This window comes from Eleutherodactylus coqui, chromosome 5 (assembly GCF_035609145.1).
Source record: "Eleutherodactylus coqui strain aEleCoq1 chromosome 5, aEleCoq1.hap1, whole genome shotgun sequence".
In the NCBI taxonomy this organism is placed as follows: domain Eukaryota; kingdom Metazoa; phylum Chordata; class Amphibia; order Anura; family Eleutherodactylidae; genus Eleutherodactylus; species Eleutherodactylus coqui.
In genome coordinates this window covers 33,993,394-34,016,124 of record NC_089841.1, presented here as the reverse complement: position 1 = coordinate 34,016,124, position 22,731 = coordinate 33,993,394, and the positions used below count along the sequence as shown (strand labels likewise).

The following is a 22,731-nucleotide window of genomic DNA, read 5'->3' as shown; positions in this document are numbered from 1 at the left end:
ATCACACATAGCTCTACTCCATCCATCCTGATCCCCACACATCACACACACAGCTCTACTCCATCCATCCTGATCCCCACACATCACACACAGCTCTACCCTATCCATCCAGATCCCCCACACATCACACACACAGCTCTACTCCATCCATCCTGATCCCCACACATCACATACACACAGCTCTACTACATCCATCCTGATCCCCACACATCACATACACACAGCTCTACTACATCCATCCTGATCCCCCACACATCACACACACAGCTTTACTCCATCCATCCTGATCCCCACACATCACACGCAGTTCTACTCCATCCATCCTGATCCCCCACACATCAGATACACAGCTCTACTCCATCCATCCTGATCCCCACACATCACACACACAGCTCTACTCCATCCATCCTGATCCCCACACATCACACACAGCTCTACTCCATCCATCCTGATCCCCACACATCACACACACAGCTCTACTCCATCCATCCTGATCCCCACACATCACACACACAGCTCTACTCCATCCATCCTGATCCCCACACATCACACACACAGCTTTAGTCCATCCATCCTGATCCCCACACATCACATACACACAGCTCTACTACATCCATCCTGATCCCCACACATCACATACACACAGCTCTACTACATCCATCCTGATCCCCCACACATCACACACACAGCTTTACTCCATCCATCCTGATCCCCACACATCACACGCAGTTCTACTCCATCCATCCTGATCCCCCACACATCAGATACACAGCTCTACTCCATCCATCCTGATCCCCACACATCACACACACAGCTCTACTCCATCCATCCTGATCCCCCACACATCACACACACAGCTCTACTCTATCCATCCTGATCCCCACACATCACACACACAGCTCTACTCCATCCATCCTGATCCCCACACATCACACACACAGCTCTACTCCATCCATCCTGATCCCCACACATCCCCCTTTAGCTCATCCAGCGGGGATCACAACCAGCACAGTAGAGTCCCGCATGCATATTTCCCTTTTCAGCCGCAGTTCTCCGGCGCGGTGCATTCAGCCAATCAGCTGGCTGGAATCGGCACCACGTGACTACACAGCGTCCACGCGGATTGCCTTCAGCAGCCGTGTGCACTACACACTACACTTAAGCAGCACAGGGTTAGGTTTAGGGTTAGGGTTAACTAAACCTAACCCCAACCCTAACACTAAACCTAACCCTGAACCCTAACCCCAACCCTAACCCTAAACCTAACCCTAAACCCTAACCCTAAACCCTAACCCCGCTGCTTAAGTGAAGTGTGTAGTGCACGTCTGCTTAACTGTAGTGTGTAGTGCACGGCAGCTGAAGGCAATGCGCGTGCACGCTGTGTAGTCACGTGGTGCCGATTCCAGCCAGCTGATTGGCTGAATGCGCCGCGCCGGAGAACTGCGGCTGAAAAGGGTAATATGCGTCCCGCATGCATATTACCAAAGGAGGCCTGAGTTCTCCTGTGGGGCCGATTCAGCCAATCAGCTGGCTGGAATCGGCACCACGTGACACAGCGGCGTGCCCGCGCATTGCCGTGCACAGGATTGTGCTGCCTGAGTTCTCCTGTGCGGCCGATTCAGCCAACAGCGGCGTGCCCACGCATTGCCGTGCACAGGATTGTGCTTTGCCGGCGCTTTCACGTGCTCAGTGCCTTGCCATGCACTCGTGTGCACACAGGATTGTGCCTTGCCCGCGGTTTACATGCCACTCGTGTGTGTGCACAGACAGTTATTGATTTGGCAGGTATTTTTTGTGCTTTTTGGCATGTAGTTTTTTGTGCTTTTGCCAAAGGTGATTATTTCTTTTGCGCAAGTGGATTTGCCAGCGGAAGTTTTACATCTTTTGCGCAAGTGGATTTGCCAGCGCAAGTTTTACACAGGACTACTAAAAGCCAAGGTAAGCTGCTGCATCTGCTCATTTAATTGCGCTCTTACTTCCCCTGCGCGCATTGGCGGAGAGGCGGCCAATTCTGCATGCCGCTGCATTGTCCACGAGCGCGATCCCCAGCATGCCGCTGCATTGTCCACGAGCGCGATCCCCAGCATGCCGCTGCATTGTCCACGAGCGCGATCCCCAGCATGCCGCTGCATTGTCCACGAGCGCGATCCCCAGCATGCCGCTGCATTGTCGCCGCGATCCCCAGCATGCCGCTGCATTGTCCATGAGCGCGATCCCCAGCATGCCGCTGCATTGTCCACGAGCGCGATCCCCAGCATGCCGCTGCATTGTCCACGAGCGCGATCCCCAGCATGCCGCTGCATTGTCCACGAGCGCGATCCCCAGCATGCCGCTGCATTGTCGCTGCGATCCCCAGCATGCCGCTGCATGCATGGTCGCCGCTGCATTGTCCACGAGCGCGATCCCCAGCATGCCGCTGCATTGTCGCTGCGATCCCCAGCATGCCGCTGCATTGTCCACGAGCGCGATCCCCAGCATGCCACTGCATTGTAGCTGCGATCCCCAGCATGCCGCTGCATGCATGGTCGCCGCTGCATTGTCCACGAGCGCAATCCCCAGCATGCCGCGATCCCCAGCATGCCGCTGCATGCATTGTCGCCGCTGCGATCCCCAGCATGCCGCTGCATTGTCCACGAGCGCGATCCCCAGCATGCCGCTGCATTGTCGCTGCGATCCCCAGCATGCCGCTGCATGCATGGTCGCCGCTGCATTGTCCACGAGCGCAATCCCCAGCATGCCGCTGAATTGTCGCCGCGATCCCCAGCATGCCGCTGCATGCATTGTCGCCGCTGCATTGTCCACGAGCGCGATCCCCAGCATGCCGCTGCATTGTCCACGAGCGCGATCCCCAGCATGCCGCTGCATTGTCGCCGCGATCCCCAGCATGCCGCTGCATGCATTGTCGCCGCTGCATTGTCCACGAGCGCGATCCCCAGCATGCCGCTGCATTGTCCACGAGCGCGATCCCCAGCATGCCACTGCATTGTAGCTGCGATCCCCAGCATGCCGCTGCATGCATGGTCGCCGCTGCATTGTCCACGAGCGCAATCCCCAGCATGCCGCGATCCCCAGCATGCCGCTGCATGCATTGTCGCCGCTGCGATCCCCAGCATGCCGCTGCATTGTCCACGAGCGCGATCCCCAGCATGCCGCTGCATTGTCGCTGCGATCCCCAGCATGCCGCTGCATGCATTGTCGCCGCTGCATTGTCCACGAGCGCAATCCCCAGCATGCCGCTGCATTGTCGCCGCGATCCCCAGCATGCCGCTGCATGCATTTGTCGCCGCTGCATTGTCCACGAGCGCGATCCCCAGCATGCCGCTGCATTGTCCACGAGCGCGATCCCCAGCATGCCGCTGCATTGTCGCCGCGATCCCCAGCATGCCGCTGCATGCATTGTCGCCGCTGCATTGTCCATGAGCGCAATCCCCAGCATGCCGCTGCATTGTCGCCGCGATCCCCAGCATGCCGCTGCATGCATTGTCGCCGCTGCATTGTCCACGAGCGCGATCCCCAGCATGCCGCTGCATTGTCCACGAGCGCGATCCCCAGCATGCCGCTGCATTGTCGCTGCGATCCCCAGCATGCCGCTGCATGCATTGTCGCCGCTGCATTGTCCACGAGCGCGATCCCCAGCATGCCGCTGCATTGTCGCTGCGATCCCCAGCATGCCGCTGCATGCATGGTCGCCGCTGCATTGTCCACGAGCGCAATCCCCAGCATGCCGCTGAATTGTCGCCGCGATCCCCAGCATGCCGCTGCATGCATTGTCGCCGCTGCATTGTCCACGAGCGCGATCCCCAGCATGCCGCTGCATTGTCCACGAGCGCGATCCCCAGCATGCCGCTGCATTGTCGCCGCGATCCCCAGCATGCCGCTGCATGCATTGTCGCCGCTGCATTGTCCACGAGCGCGATCCCCAGCATGCCGCTGCATTGTCCACGAGCGCGATCCCCAGCATGCCACTGCATTGTAGCTGCGATCCCCAGCATGCCGCTGCATGCATGGTCGCCGCTGCATTGTCCACGAGCGCAATCCCCAGCATGCCGCGATCCCCAGCATGCCGCTGCATGCATTGTCGCCGCTGCGATCCCCAGCATGCCGCTGCATTGTCCACGAGCGCGATCCCCAGCATGCCGCTGCATTGTCGCTGCGATCCCCAGCATGCCGCTGCATGCATGGTCGCCGCTGCATTGTCCACGAGCGCAATCCCCAGCATGCCGCTGAATTGTCGCCGCGATCCCCAGCATGCCGCTGCATGCATTGTCGCCGCTGCATTGTCCACGAGCGCGATCCCCAGCATGCCGCTGCATTGTCCACGAGCGCGATCCCCAGCATGCCGCTGCATTGTCGCCGCGATCCCCAGCATGCCGCTGCATGCATTGTCGCCGCTGCATTGTCCACGAGCGCAATCCCCAGCATGCCGCTGCATTGTCGCCGCGATCCCCAGCATGCCGCTGCATGCATTTGTCGCCGCTGCATTGTCCACGAGCGCGATCCCCAGCATGCCGCTGCATTGTCCACGAGCGCGATCCCCAGCATGCCGCTGCATTGTCGCCGCGATCCCCAGCATGCCGCTGCATGCATTGTCGCCGCTGCATTGTCCATGAGCGCAATCCCCAGCATGCCGCTGCATTGTCGCCGCGATCCCCAGCATGCCGCTGCATGCATTGTCGCCGCTGCATTGTCCACGAGCGCGATCCCCAGCATGCCGCTGCATTGTCCACGAGCGCGATCCCCAGCATGCCGCTGCATTGTCGCCGCGATCCCCAGCATGCCGCTGCATGCATTGTCGCCGCTGCATTGTCCACGAGCGCGATCCCCAGCATGCCGCTGCATTGTCGCTGCGATCCCCAGCATGCCGCTGCATGCATGGTCGCCGCTGCATTGTCCACGAGCGCGATCCCCAGCATGCCGCTGCATTGTCGCCGCGATCCCCAGCATGCCGCTGCATGCATTGTCACCGCTGCATTGTCCACGAGCACGATCCCCAGCATGCCGCTGCATTGCTACGTGTGGAGACGCGGTCACCTGAGATTTGTGCGCTGTGCGCTGCTACGTGTGGAGACGCGGTCACCTGAGATTTGTGCGCTGTGCGCTGCTACGTGTAGAGACAACACCCAAGATTTGTGCGCTACGTGTGGTGAGTACGTCACCTGAGATTTGCGCGACGCCACCTGACGCAACCTGTCTTTTTTTGCAGATTTGTGCGCCTTATTGCAAAATAACGTGTGGAGAGGATCCTGACGTTTGGACACGTTTCGAGAAGAATTTCGCTTCGCTCGGACACCATCTGACATCACTCAGCGAGGTAAGCTGCTGCATCTGCCCAAATTTTGATCGCGTGCATCTGCTGATATGCGCATATTTGGCGCATATTTGCAGGTGTTCGCTTGCATCTGCTGATATGCGCATATTTGGCGCATATTTGCAGGTGTTCGCTTGCATCTGCTGATATGCGCATACTTGGCGCATATTCGCAGGTGTTCGCTTGCATCTGCTGATATGCGCACATTTGGCGCATATTTGCAGGTGTTCGCTTGCATCTGCTGATATGCGCATATTTGCCGGTTTTCTCCTGCATCACCAGATATGTGCATTTTTGCTTGCATGTGGTGATATGCTCTCCGTTTTCCACAGGACGACTCTTGTGGAGAGGAACCTGACATTTGGCTGCGGTTTGTACAACGTACGGAACCGGAGATTGGCGTTTTAGGTGCTGATCTCACATTTGACCCCCGCCTTTTGGAGAGGACGACTCTTCTGGAGAGGAATTTCGCATCGCTAGGACATCACCTGACGTCACTCGGCGAGGTAAGCTGCTGTATGCCAAATTTTTCATTGCTTGCATCTGCTCATGTGTACATGCATGCGTGCCTGTATGCGTACATGCCTGTATGTGTACATGCGTGCCTGTATGCCTATGTGCGTGCAGGCATGCACGCCTTATGCGTACAGGCATGCACGCCTTATGCGTACAGGCATGCACGCCTTATGCGTACAGGCATGCACGCCTTATGCGTACGCGCATGCATGCCTGTGTGCGTGCATGCCTGTATGCATGTATGCGTGCATGCATGTATGCTCACCCACTTACTCAGCCACCCCCTCTCTCTCTCTCTCACACACACACTTGCTGTGTTAAATTCGTCTTATTGGCCGAAAAAGACATTACATTAGATTTGAGCATTTAATTCCTTTTTTTAGCACACGCACAGGTTCCATCACAATACTGCACCTAATCTGCACTAACTGAACAAACCTTCGGAGAAACATACCAATTGTCCAAATACGATGTCTTTATCTATTAAAGTAGGAGTGAAGAAAAGCAGGGACAGTGCAATAACCATGAAGACCCACGGAATTAAGCCAATTGCAGGCAGGGTTAATTTTTTTTTTTCTTCCTCGTTATAGGTCAGCTGATAGGTTTTGGTCAGAATCTTGCACTGTGGTAACCGTTTCCGCTGCTCGCAACCACAGAGTTGAATCACCAGAGAGCCAGAAGTTCCCAGATGTTGGCTCCGGAGGATGCTTAAAAGCTGGAAATGGCCCATCACCTGCTATGGAAATCCATCATCAGGATCTGATGGAGCAGTACGATGCATGTGATGCTGCTCACTGTCCCTCGTTAGTCGGTTCACAGTTTATACACTAAGCTATTTATCCCCTTAGAGAACAAGCCTGTTTGCGCCTTAGTGACAGACCGAAAATTTGGAACTTTACATGTGTCACTTGACATATCATAAGTCCGTAAAGGTTTTGCATATCCAAGTGACTGACATTTTTTTCTTCCCCTTGTTGTACTTCTGTTAGGTAGTAAAAAAGGACTGTTAAAAGTTGTGTATATTTATTAAAATTGCTGCTTTGCACAATTTTGAATTTTCATTTTTTCACATTGTCAAATGTCATAAAATAAGTGCAAACATCCTGTACAAATCTCTGCGAACATATAGATTTCCATCTGTTCACTTTATTCTGGAAGCACGGTTTAAAAGTTTTGTACATTTATTTTTTCCATTTAGGAGACGTACAAATTTAACATTACTTTTCAGAATTTAGAGGAACACTTAGTTTTCCTACACCAATCCAAGTTTGCAAAGGCTGCTAGGTGTCATAATTAAGGATGAGCGAGTATACTCGCTAAGGCACTACTCGTTCACGTAATGTGCCTTAGACGAGCATCTACCTGCTCGTCCATAAAGATTCGGGGACCGCTGCGGCTGACAGGCGAGTCGCAGGGGAGATAGAGAGAGATCTCCCCTCCGTTCCTCCCCGCTCTCCCCCGCGGCGGCCGCCGAATCTTCAGGGACGAGCAGGGAGATACTCGTCTAAGGCACATTACTCGAACGAGTAGTGCTTTATCGAGTATACTCGCTCATCCTTAATTATGACACCTAGCAGCCTTTGTGACATAGACAAAAGGCCGCTGTGTTCATGGGTCTTTTCTGTTTAATGCATTGCAGTAAAATATTGCGCAGTTTTTCAGGATCCTCCGTCATAATTATTTTTTTTAAAAAGCGTATTAAAAACAAGGGAGTCCCTGGGAAAAAACAGTTCATTAAAAGAAGGGTTTAAAGATTGCTGAACGACGAGGGTCTCTTCACTGTCTGCCAGCCTTCCCGTTCTCAAGGACGTCAGATCTGCAGGAAATGACGAGAAATCAGCAGGTTAACAGTCACATCCCACCAGTATTACTGATTCCTAGATCCGCTCCACCCACTTACATTGACCACTACTCCCCCAACCAGGTCAGAAGAATTATGCATGCATCTATGCATACATACATGCATCTATGCATGCATGCGTGCATCTATACATACATAAATGCATGCATACGTACGCGTGCACGCACGCATAAGGCACGCGTGCACGTACGCATAAGGCACGCGTGCACGTACGCATAAGGCACGCGTGCACGCATAAGGCACGCATAAGGCACGCATGCACGCACATGGCATGCATGCACGCACATAGGCATGCATGCACGCACATAGGCATACAGGCAGGCACGCACGCATACTGGCAGGCACGCACGCATACAGGCAGGCACGCACGCATACAGGCAGGCACGCACGCATACAGGCAGGCATGTACGCATACAGGCATGCATGCATGTACGCATACAGGCATGCATGCATGTACGCATACAGGCATGCATGCATGTACGCATACAGGCATGCATGCATGTACGCATACAGGCATGCATGCACGCATACAGGCATGCATGCATGTACGCATACAGGCATGTACGCATACAGGCATGTACGCATAAGGCACACGTGCATGTACGCATAAGGCACGCGTGCACGTACGCATAAGGCACGCGTGCACGTACGCATAAGGCACGCGTGCACGCATACAGGCACGCATGCACGCATAAGGCACGCATAAGGCACGCATGCACGCACATAGGCATGCATGCACGCACATAGGCATACAGGCACGCACGCATACAGGCAGGCACGCACGCATACAGGCAGGCACGCACGCATACAGGCAGGCACGCACGCATACAGGCATGCATGCATGTACGCATACAGGCATGCATGCATGTACGCATACAGGCATGCATGCATGTACGCATACAGGCATGCATGCATGTACGCATACAGGCATGTACGCATACAGGCATGTACGCATAAGGCACACGTGCATGTACGCATAAGGCACGCGTGCACGCACGCATACAGGCACGCGTGCACGCACGCATACAGGCACGCGTGCACGCACGCATACAGGCACGCGTGCATGCACGCACACAGGCACGCATGCAGGCACGCATACACGCATAAGGCATGCATGCACGCACATAGGCATACAGGCACGCATGCATACAGGCACGCATGCATGTACACATGAGCAGATGCAAGCAATGAAAAATTTGGCAGATACAGCAGCTTACCTCGCCGAGTGACGTCACGTGATGTCCTAGCGAAGCGAAATTCCTCTCCAGAAGAGTCGTCCTCTCCAAAAGGCGGGGGGAAAATGTGAGATCAGCACCTAAAACGGCAATCTCCGGTTCCGTACGTTGTACAAAACGCAGCCAAATGTCAGGTTCCTCTCCACACGAGTCGTCCTGTGGAAAACGGAGAGCATATCACCACATGCAAGCAAAAATGCACATATCTGGTGATGCAGGAGAAAACCGGCAAATATGCGCATATCAGCAGATGCAAGCGAACACCTGCAAATATGCGCCAAATGTGCGCATATCAGCAGATGCAAGCGAACACCTGCGAATATGCGCCAAGTATGCGCATATCAGCAGATGCAAGCGAACACCTGCAAATATGCGCCAAATATGCGCATATCAGCAGATGCACGCGATCAAAATTTGGGCAGATGCAGCAGCTTACCTCGCTGAGTGATGTCAGATGGTGTCCGAGCGAAGCGAAATTCTTCTCGAAACGTGTCCAAACGTCAGGATCCTCTCCACACGTTATTTTGCAATAAGGCGCACAAATCTGCAAAAAAAGACAGGTTGCGTCAGGTGGCGTCGCGCAAATCTCAGGTGACGTACTCACCACACGTAGCGCACAAATCTTGGGTGTTGTCTCCACACGTAGCAGCGCACAGCGCACAAATCTCAGGTGACCGCGTCTCCACACGTAGCAGCGCACAGCGCACAAATCTCAGGTGACCGCGTCTCCACACGTAGCAGCGCACAAATCTCAGGTGACCGCGTCTCCACACGTAGCAGCGCACAGCGCACAAATCTCAGGTGACGTACTCACCACACGTAGCGCACAAATCTTGGGTGTTGTCTCCACACGTAGCAGCCCACAGCGCACAAATCTCAGGTAACCGCGTCTCCACACGTAGCAGCGCACAAATCTCAGGTAACCGCGTCTCCACACGTAGCAGCGCACAGCGCACAAATCTCAGGTAACCGCGTCTCCACACGTAGCAGCGCACAGCGCACAAATCTCAGGTAACCGCGTCTCCACACGTAGCAATGCAGCGGCATGCTGGGGATCGCGCTCGTGGACAATGCAGCGGTGACAATGCAGCGGCATGCTGGGGATCGCGCTCGTGGACAATGCAGCGGTGACAATGCAGCGGCATGCTGGGGATCGCGGCGACAATGCAGCGGCATGCTGGGGATCGCGCTCGTGGACAATGCAGCGGCATGCTGGGGATCGCGCTCATGGACAATGCAGCGGCATGCTGGGGATCGCGCTCGTGGACAATGCAGCGGCATGCAGAATTGGCCGCCTCTCCGCCAATGCGCGCAGGGGAAGTAAGAGCGCAATTAAATGAGCAGATGCAGCAGCTTACCTTGGCTTTTAGTAGTCCTGTGTAAAACTTGCGCTGGCAAATCCACTTGCGCAAAAGAAATAATCACCTTTGGCAAAAGCACAAAAAATACCTGCCAAATCAATAACTGTCTGTGCACACACACGAGTGGCATGTAAACCGCGGGCAAGGCACAATCCTGTGTGCACACGAGTGCATGGCAAGGCACTGAGCATGTGAAAGCGCGGGCAAAGCACAATCCTGTGCACGGCAATGCGTGGGCACGCCGCTGTTGGCTGAATCGGCCGCACAGGAGAACTCAGGCAGCACAATCCTGTGCACGGCAATGCGCGGGCACGCCGCTGTGTCACGTGGTGCCGATTCCAGCCAGCTGATTGGCTGAATCGGCCCCACAGGAGAACTCAGGCCTTTTTTGGTAATATGCGTCCCGCATACACTGCTCACCCCCTGGTTATGTGATCCTCCTCCCACACACGTTACTGATCACACAGGGTGACATCATCACAGGTCCTGGAGGTTGCTGTCAGGCTGTGTACGTGGCTGTTTGTATTCCCTCATGTCAGGTCAGTGGGGGAGGAGTGGATTAACCCCTTCAGGACTGGTGTAGTTTCGGCCACATTTACCCGGGTGAGTAGAATATCCATCCTAAAACCTCCATCCAATGTCCTGTCCTTAAACCTGCTTTTTGTGATTGTTTTTGCGAGGTAAATGTGTTATATCGCGGTCCGGGCGAATATCAGATGTGTTGCAGGACTGTGAGAACCGCGTCTACATGCGAGTACAAGGAGATGGTCCAACGGGTGATTTTCTTGCTGACCTGCAGAAGTACAGAACGCGCAGCAGTTGTTGTCGCAGCGTCGCTACAAGAGATAAATCGCCGTATAAACGCCGCGCCGTAAATAACGGCTTCTGTTTCCGTATAAATTCTGTCCGTCTTGAACGCAGAAACTGCACAAGAAATTTGCCCGTATAAATCCAGTCTGATGGGTGAAGGTCGAACCTGCTGTGTATGTGTTTGCGTAAATGTGATCCCCGCTTATGTGAACGAACCCCTTGAAATTAATGGGTTTTAGTCAATGTGTATTATGTACGCAAATCCTGCAGACTTCATACGCAGCGCGATGCGTCGGTGGGAATAATCCCCAATTAATGAAAGTTCTGCAGTGTTCTGCGTGCGGCATAAATAGCGCTAACATAATCGCTACGGGAAGACGATATAAAATGTATTTGCGGTATTTTCCGGCCTATCAGACGCTCCGCGGATGGAGCGAAAGAAAAGAGGGAAGAATATTTCCCTCCGATTCAGTTGCCATGGTGGTCTGAGGAAGTGCGGGGGATAATCCCACCTGATGGATTCGGGGTGCTTACGGGTGTATTTTGCGTTGTTTACGCCCTGAGGATCGCAGCGCTGCGGATATATCCGTGTTCCGCCATTACATATAGTATTTATCAGTGTCAGTGATGGACGTTGCGCCACAACCGCCATAAACTGCGCTGTCAGGGGGACCACGGCCAGTGCAGAGTGTAGACTAGTAGCCGGCCACCGCTCCCCTCCCCTCTAGTCATCCTCGCCCTATGTCCCCCCCCGTCCCGTGCCGCGCTGTGTGATGCTGTACCCCTCCAAGAGTTCCCTCATCCCTTCGGGGTGAAACCCTGCCGCCATGATGCACAGTGCTGCTGCTCCTCCCCGCCAGCACCAGAGCGCCTCCTTGGGTGAGGGCCATTTTACACGGGACGACCTGTTTGGCGCAGATGTCCACCACATCGCCCCAGCGATAGTTGATGCTCGTCCACAAGCTCTTGGTGGATTTGATTTGCTATTTGATTCTAAGTCATCCGTCTGCCAGAGGTGCCATGTTGTATTGTTTCCGGCACCATGTGGCATTCTCTGCACGGGTCATCAGTACGTTTGGTGGCTTTTAGGATGTTTTCTGTCATTTTCTGTGTCTATGACTTGATCCTGTGTTTCTTGCAGTAGAACAATATGTGGGGAATAGTTTGAGTCAAACACCAATGCCCTCTTAAAGGGGTTGTCCCGCGCCGAAACGGTTTTTTTTTTTTTTCAACCCCCCCCCCCCGGTCGGCGCGAGACAACCCCGATGCAGGGAGGTAAAGGAAGCTTACCGGAGCGCTTACCTTAATCCCCGCGCTCCGGTGACTTCAATACTTACCGCTGAAGATGGCCGCCGGGATCCTCTGTCTTCGTGGACCGCAGCTCTTCTGTGCGGTCCATTGCCGATTCCAGACTCCTGATTGGCTGGAATCGGCACGTGACGGGGCGGAGCTACACGGAGCCTGCATTCTGCACGAGCGGCTCCATAGAAGATTGCAGAAGACCCGGACTGCGCAAGCGCGGCTAATTTGGCCATCGGAGGGCGAAAATTAGTCGGCACCATGGAGACGAGGACGCTAGCAACGGAGCAGGTAAGTATAAAACTTTTTATAACTTCTGTATGGCTCATAATTAATGCACAATGTATATTACAAAGTGCATTATTATGGCCATACAGAAGTGTATAGACCCACTTGCTGCCGCGGGACAACCCCTTTAACATCTGACATTCCAGGAAATCAATTTGTGTGACAACCATTGGGAAACAAGGGGATATATGTAAAGCCCACAGTGGCATACGGTATACACATACCCTAATACAGAGAGTCACACCGTGGGCTTAACCTGAGTGTTACGGTCATGTGGGCAACAGAGCACCGGACCCTCACAAACGTGAGGCAAAAGGATAGGGAACACCGGGTGAACTACCACAGATTAGCACCTCTCCCTATCTTCTATTAGGGTAAGTGACACAGACCTACCTGAGCTGGAATATTGCCCCAATAAGGGCGGCCCAGTGGTCTTCGGAACTGGGCTATATCTCCTCCTAGAAACCCATGTACCCTAGATAGGACACATAAACATGCCACCACTGACAAGGACAACTGGACAGGGTAAGAAGACCCTCAGAGCCATAATCATACCATACAGCAGCCAAAATGCAAACACTAGTAGCAGGTGTTAATGTTATAAATGCCAGGTATTACCGGTAGTTGACATTTTGATCAAAATATAGAAGCTAGTCAGCCACGTCATGGCTCCTGGCTATACCGCTAGTCCCTGCAGTAACCAGGAGTCCAGCGAGATAACCACACAAGCCCGCAAGACACAACCCTTTCTTGCAGCCACAACACCCACACATAGGAAGACAGCTCTTATGTGTACTGACCCAGAGTCATTGGCTAGCTGGCTGACACACACACACACAATCCCCCACGCCTGAGCAGGAAAGCTGCAGATCATCTGTAGTACCACAGATCCCAGGAGACAGACATAAGGGTGGATTCAGACGACCGTATATCAGCTTGGCTTTCACACCGAGCCGATATACGGTGTCCTGGTCTGCAAGGGGGGAGGATGGAAGAGCCAGGAGCAGGAACTGGAACTGAGCGCCCTGCCCCTTGCCACTATTTGCAATAGGAGGGGGTGAGATGGGGCGGAGCTAAGTTCTGCACTTAGCCCCGCCTCTCCTATTGCAAATAGTGGCGAGGGGGCGGGGAAGGGGGGGGGCTCAGTTCCTGCTCCTGGCTCTTCCATCCTCCCCCCTGCGGACAAGGACACCGTATATCGGCTCGGCGTGAAAACCGAGCCGATATACGGTCGTCTGAATCCACCCTTACACTGAGATTCAACTTACTAGCATACCAACAAGCCCCAACTTCCCTTCCCACCTTACCCATCCAACCCAACTAAGGATAGATTTAAGTCCCTAAACCATTACAATGGTGCACGGGCCGACCAAGCAGCTTCAAAGAGACAGAAAAAAAGGAGAGAACAACGGAAAGGACAGATGAGAGGATAGGAAGTGGAAGAGAACTCCCCTGTCTATGTTTAGAGCAGTGTAACATGTGCAGACCAGTATAAGAGTCAGAATCGCACATGTTGCAACCAGCCTAATAAATCAGTATAAAATAAAACAGTTGCCCATTTAGCATCGGGAGTGTGGAAGGGGAGGGGGGGATACCTCCCTTAGCAAGGGGTCATAAATAAGGCGGCAGTATACGCTACATCGTATGATCTACCAAATACTTCAGGGTCTGTCTGTAGTTTTATCTGTCACAGTAGACTCAGCCTTGTTATCACATTTTTGTCTAGTCAGCTTGATTGGAGGTATAGATTAAAGCTATCACCCTTCACAAGGTTCAAAAGAATGAGTGATGGTCATTCCACTATTCTTATTTACAAGCTAACCAGTCACCTTCTTCTATTTAAATGCTTACCTACAGTGTTAAATTTCTCTTCTTTAGCCTTTGGGGAGAAGAGTTATGAATGTGCTCCACAGCTACACTAGTGCAACCTGGATTCCGTCCAGCGTAGAGCTATTACTTGTTTCCTGTGACTGGCCAGTCCACTTTGTTACACACTGTCATTAATTACGGCTATGCGTTGAAAGGGACATTACCGATAGTCTTGAGTACATCAGGATGGATTAACTCCTGAGTAGTAACCGGGAAGGGGAACTTGTGTGTCGGTTTTGCTTTGCACATTTCCAGGGCTGTGTAGAGAGTTCTCCAAGGTATAACAAGTAGAACATTGAGGAATGTCCACTCCGGATTGCACACTCTGTTTAAGGGGTTCCGGGGTCGGCTTTTTCTTAAGAAGGGGGAATGTAGTGGCTTGAAGTTAATAGAAGTTTCCAGATTGTGCTTGACTGCCCTATGTTGGTCTTGTGTCTTTGTAATGTCCTTGTTTTGCTTGTAACATGAATCAGAAGTTATGTGTATTGGATGTCTGCAGCACCACAGGGGTTAATTGGCTGGGTAAGTCTGGAATTTGTATTGGTTTGTGTGTATCATTTGTTAGTCACGTGATCGTGATTAATAAGGTGTATGCGAGAAGTTTTTGGTTGTTGGGTTGGTCTGAGGAGAGTCTACCTGCACACAGACACCATCTGTCTGTGTGTGGAGAAGATGGAATGGGCCGAGAGATTAGTGGATGCTCTGTCTGAGTGAACAAGACAAGGAGCCTCCGGTATGAATGTCAGGTACTGAGAGAAAAAGAGAGTCACCTGGACGCACGAGTGCGGAGAATCAGTGTTAGCTAGCTGGTGTTGGGAGAGAGACAAGACACAGATAACTGGGACTGTGGAGTTTGTGTGAATGCCCCATGTACGTCCACTGCTGCTACACTTGCGCACCACTGAATTGTTTGTGTTGGAATTCCTAGATTCAGTAAAGCGGACATCATCGACCGTTCCCGGTGTGTCCAGAAAGTATTTGTTCTGTGTGGACTCTATTTTATTCTACTGAGGAGTCGCATCAGAAAAAGGGAATGGTGGTATCACCCGTAACAAACTTTGGTCTTACAGGTAACTTTGCCGGTTACCCCTTCTGTTTCCTGTGGCCTCCCCCTGCGGTAACGTGTTCGGGTACCATGCTACCCATAACTGACTGGGGAGGGGATGGTAGAGCCACCGTGACAAGTGCCCATTGCTACCCCCGCTGTCTCCTCGGCTGTGGACCTGCTTTGTGGACGCTGCACCAGCACTTCACCATTGTCCCTGTATTTTAGGAGTTTGGCTATAAATGTGCATGAAGGCACTCTCAGAGGCGGAGTTCTGATTGGGAATGGGGCGTACGTTCCACGCAGAAGAGGGCTGAGTAGGAATTCGAGCCGTAGACATCCCTGAGTAGTGATTCAGGGTATTCACAGGGTTATCTCCCCTCCATTCCCTCCAGCAAGCCGACCATCCTTATATTACACCTGCGAGAGCGGTTTTCCAAGTCATCGATCTTTAACTGTTGAGGAGAGGAGGTAGATCTAGTGCCTGTATTTATGCCCTAAGTGGTGCGACTACATCTTCTAGATCAGAGACTCGTGTCTCCACAATGGTGGTGCGCTCTCGCTCTCGCAGTCTGTGGACATCTGCCCATAGTAAATCGAAGTCAGGCTGCAGGGCATCAATCTTCCCAGTAATAGCAGATCAGCACCCTGTTATGGCCCTGACAGCCATAACAGCAGATGGGTGATGTCACTTGTGAGTTTATTTTGTAACCTGTTTGCTGCAGGCTTTCTTCTCACTCCTTCCCTCCACCCTTCTCCTCCTACCACCCCCCTCCCTCTTCTTTCCGTGGGCTCCAGGTGAAGTGGAGAGCTGATGTCTCCTGGCTCCTGTGGTAGCGTGTCAGCGTCCGACCCCCGATGTAAGGTCAGGAGTTAGTGCGGCCCCCACTGCATAGCCAGTGAATTGCAGGGGCCTGGGGTGGGAGTCCGCAGGCCGTAAGAAAGCCGGCAAGCCTCTGTCAGAGTCTGTCATGCACCTGGTAGCAGCTGCAGAAACAGAGTACAGGGAGGTGTCCACAGCCTCAGCGCCTCCAGGGGCCTCAGGTTGGAGTCCACAGCCTACACAGCAGCAGAGTTGTAGCTGGGACTTCCAGCCCGGGGATCCTCTGGGTTCAGCAGGCCGCACCAGGTCCCAGTCGGCAAGGGGGATAGCACAGGACCCGATCAGCAGATCAGGATCCTCTAGTCGCAGGATTGTAGGGGATTTCCACAGGACTGTAGGTTTAGTGGTGTGTTCTGCAAATATATAAATTTGGTGTCCTCATAATCGTACTGATCCGTAGAATAAAACTATGATGTCATATTTGCTGCATAGTACACGCTGTAGAAACAGGACCTCCCCCAAATATGTGGAATTGTGTTTTTTGTATTTTTTTTCCTTTCACTCCACTTAGAAATTTTTTACAATTTCCCAGTAAATTATACGGTACGTTAAATGCTGTTGAGTGTTATGGCAAAAATATTAGGCCGTTTAGGGAAAGCGGAGTGTACCTTGTGAATGACGTCATATGACCCATGTTACGGCGATAGCATGATGAGGAACAGCAGAGTGTACCCTGCGACTGAAGTCCAGGTGACCCGTGCCGTAGGGCTGCCACACCTAGACTTCAGTACGTCGTATGACGGAGGAATTCAATGACAGAGCCCACACAGTTATGGATTCTTCAAAGAATTCCCAACTACGCTGGCTAAGCGGTTTTTATTTATAGCCCCCTTACATTGGGGTGTCACAACATCATTGGTCAATTCAATTTGCACTCATTGGTCATATTCTCATCCTTCATTTGCATACCTTCCAGAAACTTCCAAATCACAGTGAATAACCTCTTGACGGAGTGCTGGGAGGCCCAAGTAGCTCTAAGTTCTTATCTTATCTCAGCATATGTGTCCCTTAGCTAAAAATATGGTCACGCGATCTGTGTAATACATTTCAGGATGATTCTGTGGCGTAATATTTCAAATATCACTTATATACATATATCTATATACATATAGGCATACACACATACATGTACACTCATATACATATATATATACTTATAAATATCCAGTTCATGATTACTTTTATAACTTTGTTACGTTATACTAAGGTTAATGTGAGGCGTCAACCCCACCTTAGTTATATCTTGATATTCTGGGTATGGGCCCTTGAGCCAACATGTGGAAGCTCCTTGATATCCTTATCTAGACATATGTCTCTCGGTACAGTTACACAACCCAGTCCGTGAAGCTGCCTCTCTGGCACACTCAATGATGTCTGTTATTGCGCAGTTTAAATTCATATAATATATTAATATAAATTATCCATAATCAAATATTTTCCATTACATTGAGAAATACAAGTCGTCCCCAAAAAACAAGCCCTCATGTAGCCATGTCAATGTAAAATTAAAAAATTATGGGGGCGTGGCCTGACTGAGGACGGTGGCAGTCGCAAGCTTGTGAGCTCCGCTCCGTCCGACACCTCCAAGCAACGTAAAAAGCACCAGCGGGTTCCTTTCTCCCCCGGAGACACTCCTGCCTACCTTGGCAACCGGCCATGACCCGACGCAGAGCAGCGAAAGCCTCTCCGGTCCCGGTGACAGACTTCTTCACTGCTCGGAGCGGCAGGAAGACTCCGGCTGCAGCGCGCTTCTCTTCAAAAAGCGGCTCACAAAGGTCTGTGGACGACCCAGCACAGCCCCGGGAGACACTGACAGAAGGTCCCAACTCCTGCCGAAGTGACGTGCGCCGGTCTCTGAGCCTGGAAGGGGTGAGTGACAATTCCGCAGCCATTACATACAACTCCCCTCACTCAGCTAAAATGGCGCCCGGCCACATGTCAGCCCCTGGGGACAGTCTCTCCCCATCTTCAAGCCCAGAAAAAAGAAGGCAAAGACTGGAGGAGGCGATTAACACCTCTTTGCCTCTCTCCAGCAGTGCAGAGCTCCTAGATATGGTCCCTACTTCAGACCAGCCTGCATCACAGGCTTTTATAAAAGAAATGATGCTTGCCCTAAGAAGCACCATGAGGGAGGACTTACATACGTTCTCAGCCTCCTTTAATAATGTAATAACGGAGGTAGAAGAAAGAACTTCCCATATAGAGAATAAAATGGGAGAGCTGACCAAGTCACATAATACACTGATTGATGCCCACTACACTTTGGAGGAAGAAGTCGATCAGATCAAAATAAAAATGGCGGACTTGGAAGACCGCAACCGACGTAACAACGTCAAATTTAGGGGCATCCCCGAAAAAATCAGTCCACCAGATTTGAAGGACTTTCTTATGCAGTTAATGATAAAACTACTTCCCTCTACTCCTGTCCAGGAACTGATTATAGACAGGGCGCATCGCTTGCAGAAACCGAAATTCCTGCAGGAAAATATACCCCGGGATGAGATTGCGCGATTCATTTTTTTCACGTTAAAGAGGCGTTGATGTTCGCATCCCGAAAAATGCCTGATCTACCCCCACAATTTTCAAATATCAAGTTATTTGTGGACTTATCCGCGGCCACTATCCAGTCTAGGAGAGCCTTCTCCCGCGTTACTACCACTCTTAGGAGGGAAAATGTCCCCTACAGGTGGGGTTTCCCCACAAAGCTCATTCTACACAGAGAAGGCGTCACACACATCTTCAACAAGCCTGAAGAGGGGGAAAGATCCCTAGTCTCTTGGGGTTTCCAAATTATTGAAGAATCACTCAATAAATCGCCCAATCGGCGTTTCCGCGAGCCGCGGGAAGAAGTTCTACAAGCCCAGCCACCCCGCTGAACCCAGCTTTTTCTTCTCTATAAATTTGGAGGTTAAAAATTTATTTTTCTAGTCAGGTGAACTTTTATACCCCCCAATCCTTCGCAGGATTTGACCCCTGCACAAAACAGCCGATACCAGCTCGCTGTTTACAAGTTCTTACCTCTACGAATCTAGCTTTACTGCTATAAAAGAAAAATGTTTCCTGGCCAAATGTTCCAGTGTTATGGGCCAGACACTGCTGTTATGATTGTTTGTGTTTCTAACCTTTTCTTTGACAGATCATTGGTCGGCATAAATCTGTGTTCCCACAAAATTATAGCATACCACCCCCCTGAAACATGGCGTTAAAAATTTGCTCCCTAAATACAAAGGGGTTGAACTCTCCTTTTAAGAGGTCAGCGGCTTGGAGAGACGCACTGCGCGAGAAGGCTGATATCCTATGTTTACAGGAATCGCATTTCACCTCTGCGACGTGCCGTCTCTTCACGCATAAAAAATTCCCCCAAATTTTTTTTTCATGCGCCCAGGAGAGGAGAGCGGGGACTATAATCGCTATTAAAGATTCAGTAGATTTCACACTCACCGAACAGATAATTGACCCGAGAGGCAGATTTATAATTTTGGTAGGCGTCTTTAATGGCACCCCACTAACCCTGGTCAATCTTTACGCCCCAAACTCCTCTCAGATTTCTTTCTTAAATAAGATCGCTAAAAAAACTCGTAGAGTTCAAAAAGGGAAAATCATCATATGCGGAGACTTTAACATTGTCCCTGACAAGAAACTTGACTCTACCAGTACGTCTGATAGAACATCCCCTACACTATCAACATGGCTCCAAAAACAGGCGCTGTTTGACGCCTACAGGTGCCTTAACTCCACTGCTAAAGAGTACACCTACTACTCCCCTCGCCACAGATTCTTCTCAAGGATCGATCTATTCTTGATAGACAAATGGACCCTCCCGTACACCAGGAATGTAGACATAGGTAGGACCACGTGGTCAGACCACGCCCCTATCTTTCTCACACTGATATTAGCAAAAAACCCCCCGACTGTGGGAAGTTGGAGAGTTAACACCTCCCTCATGAGACTCCCTGAACATAAAAAGCTTATCAAAGAAGCGCTCAATGAATACTTTTCAATAAATTTGAACCCAGAAACAGACGTGTTCTCTACGTGGTGCGCCCACAAGGCGTTCATGAGGGGGATATTAATTAAGATTAGCTCTCACTATAAGAAAAAGAAACAGCTCCTAATTAATAATATCCTGGAGCAAATCGCCAGGGTAGAACAAAATATCCAGTCCTCCCCCTCCATTGAGTCACACAGAGAACTCATGTCTCTCCGCCATAGTTTGCGCCAGGAACTGATCGGGGATTATATTAAAACTACAAACTTTTCTAAAATGAACTTTTACACGGCCTACAATAAACCTTCCAGACTGATGGCCAGGATTATAAAACAGCGACAGGCTCCAACTAAAATCCCATTCCTGGTTAGACAAGATGGATCAAATTCCAAAGTATCTCATCCCCAGGCCATAGCAGATGAATTTAGTCTGTTCTACTCCAAACTCTATAATCTAAATAAAGATGGCTCCACTCACCAGCCAGATACCCAACAAATCAACAAATTCTTAGAGGGGATTAACCTCCCTTCCATTGGAGAGGATCATCTAAATTTATTGAACTCCCCAGTCTCCCTCCTGGAGATCTTAGATACAATAAAATCTTTGAAGGTACACAAGGCCCCAGGACCGGACGGATTTTCTAACGAATACTATAAGGATTTCGCCTCGGACCTGGCGCCTTGTATGGTAGATACATTCAATAAAGCGATCTCGACGGGTTCTCTCCCGAAAGAAATGTTAAATGCCACCATAGTAACAATCCCCAAACAGGGGAAGCCCCCGTCCTCCCCTGCAAACTTTCGGCCCATCTCACTTTTAAATAGCGATACGAAGATCTACTCGAAGCTACTAGCCCAGCGTTTACTAAAAATCCTTCCACAAATAATCCACGGGGACCAGGTGGGCTTTACTAAAGGGAGACAGGCGTCAGATGGCACCAGACGAGTCCTAGACTTGATTGCAGTGGCGGAGGCGAACCATACCCCAGCTATAATACTCACTTTAGACGCTGAAAAAGCCTTTGATAGGCTACACTGGGGGTTCGCCTTCGCTGCTCTGGAGAAGTTTGGATTTCGGGGAAATATCCTCAAAGCCATTCAAGCTCTTTACGGTGCCTCATCTGCCGGGGTCCTGGTAGATGGAATCATCTCTAAGCCTTTTCAAATCACAAATGGCACCTGCCAGGGCTGCCCATTATCCCCCCTACTCTTTACAATGGTGATGGAACCCCTGGCGGAGGCGATTAGACTAAACGCGAATATAAGGGGGATATCGGCCGGGGAGAGACAGCATAAAATTAGTCTATTCGTGGATGATGTCCTGCTCCTTCTCACGGATCCCATTGCATCACTGAGGGAGGTGTCCCACATAATTCAGGAATTTAGCAAGGTATCCTACTATAAATTAAACATAGACAAATCTCAACTACTTGCCATTAATATAGACAATTCCCTAAAACTAAATATTCAAGAGGAATTCTCATTTCAATGGGGGGAGGACAACATCCCGTTCCTAGGGATAAAAATCTGTACTCCTCTATCCAAAACTGTTCAAGCTAATCTCTCTCCCTTGCTATCTGACCTTCAAAAAGAACTAGCAGCCTTAGAAAAGAAAGAGCCGTCGTGGATGGGTAGAGTCACAATATATAAAATGCTAATCCTCCCCAAATTACTCTACATATTCCGCACAATTAACCTCCCGATCCCTAGACTGGAAGTGCAAAAATTTCAAAAACAATTGTCGGGTTTTGTGTGGAGGGGTAGAAGACCGAGAGTAGCCGCTTCCATTTTGTATCTCAATAGGAAGCAAGGTGGACTGGGTCTGCCAAACCTGTGGTCATACCTACAAGCTTCCAACATCAACCAATCCAGACAATGGTTGAAACCAGGACCAGGCCCAAGTTGGTTGCAGATTGAGACTCAATTGAATGGTGGTAGACCTCTCCGCTCTCTTCTCCTGGCGTCCCGATTAGCTTCATCCTCCTCTCCTGTGCTCCCAATCTATAATTTCAGTACTATTTCCCCATCGATGCAGGCCTCTTTAGACTCGTCGAGGTTGTTGGCCCAGAGACCCAACCTTGGCGTGAGAAAGACAATTGATCACATACCCATTTCAACCTTGGAGCTTTGTGTCCCCAATCTCCATTTGAGGACGTGGTTAGAGAGGGGAATAGCAAATATTGATGATATATTTACTGCGCAAGGCATAGCTTCGTTCCGATCCCTGAGGGAAAGGTTCAACCTACCTGAGGGAGAATTTCTTAGATAC

The 22,731-nt window shown here is 51.1% G+C and overlaps 1 protein-coding gene and 2 long non-coding RNA genes across 4 annotated transcripts in view; 2 read left to right on the top strand and 1 right to left on the bottom strand.

Moving 5' to 3' along the window:
• LOC136628734 (zinc finger protein 850-like) overlaps positions 1–22,731 on the top strand; it is a 216,778-nt gene that overhangs the window by 37,346 nt on the left and 156,701 nt on the right. The gene's annotated exons all lie outside the window — the stretch shown is intronic.
• Positions 5,139–6,701, top strand: LOC136629237 (uncharacterized). The gene is made up of 3 exons (XR_010792928.1): positions 5,139–5,311; positions 5,641–5,814; positions 6,415–6,701. It is a non-coding gene; the product is annotated as an uncharacterized lncRNA (long non-coding RNA).
• Positions 6,955–10,520, bottom strand: LOC136629232 (uncharacterized). Of its 2 annotated transcripts, XR_010792921.1 has the most exons (4): positions 10,279–10,520; positions 9,357–9,464; positions 8,903–9,076; positions 6,955–7,640 (listed from the first exon to the last, which is right to left on the bottom strand). It is a non-coding gene; the product is annotated as an uncharacterized lncRNA (long non-coding RNA). The 2 variants fall into 2 exon arrangements; XR_010792920.1 differs by lacking the exon at positions 8,903–9,076 and having other exon boundaries at positions 10,279–10,506.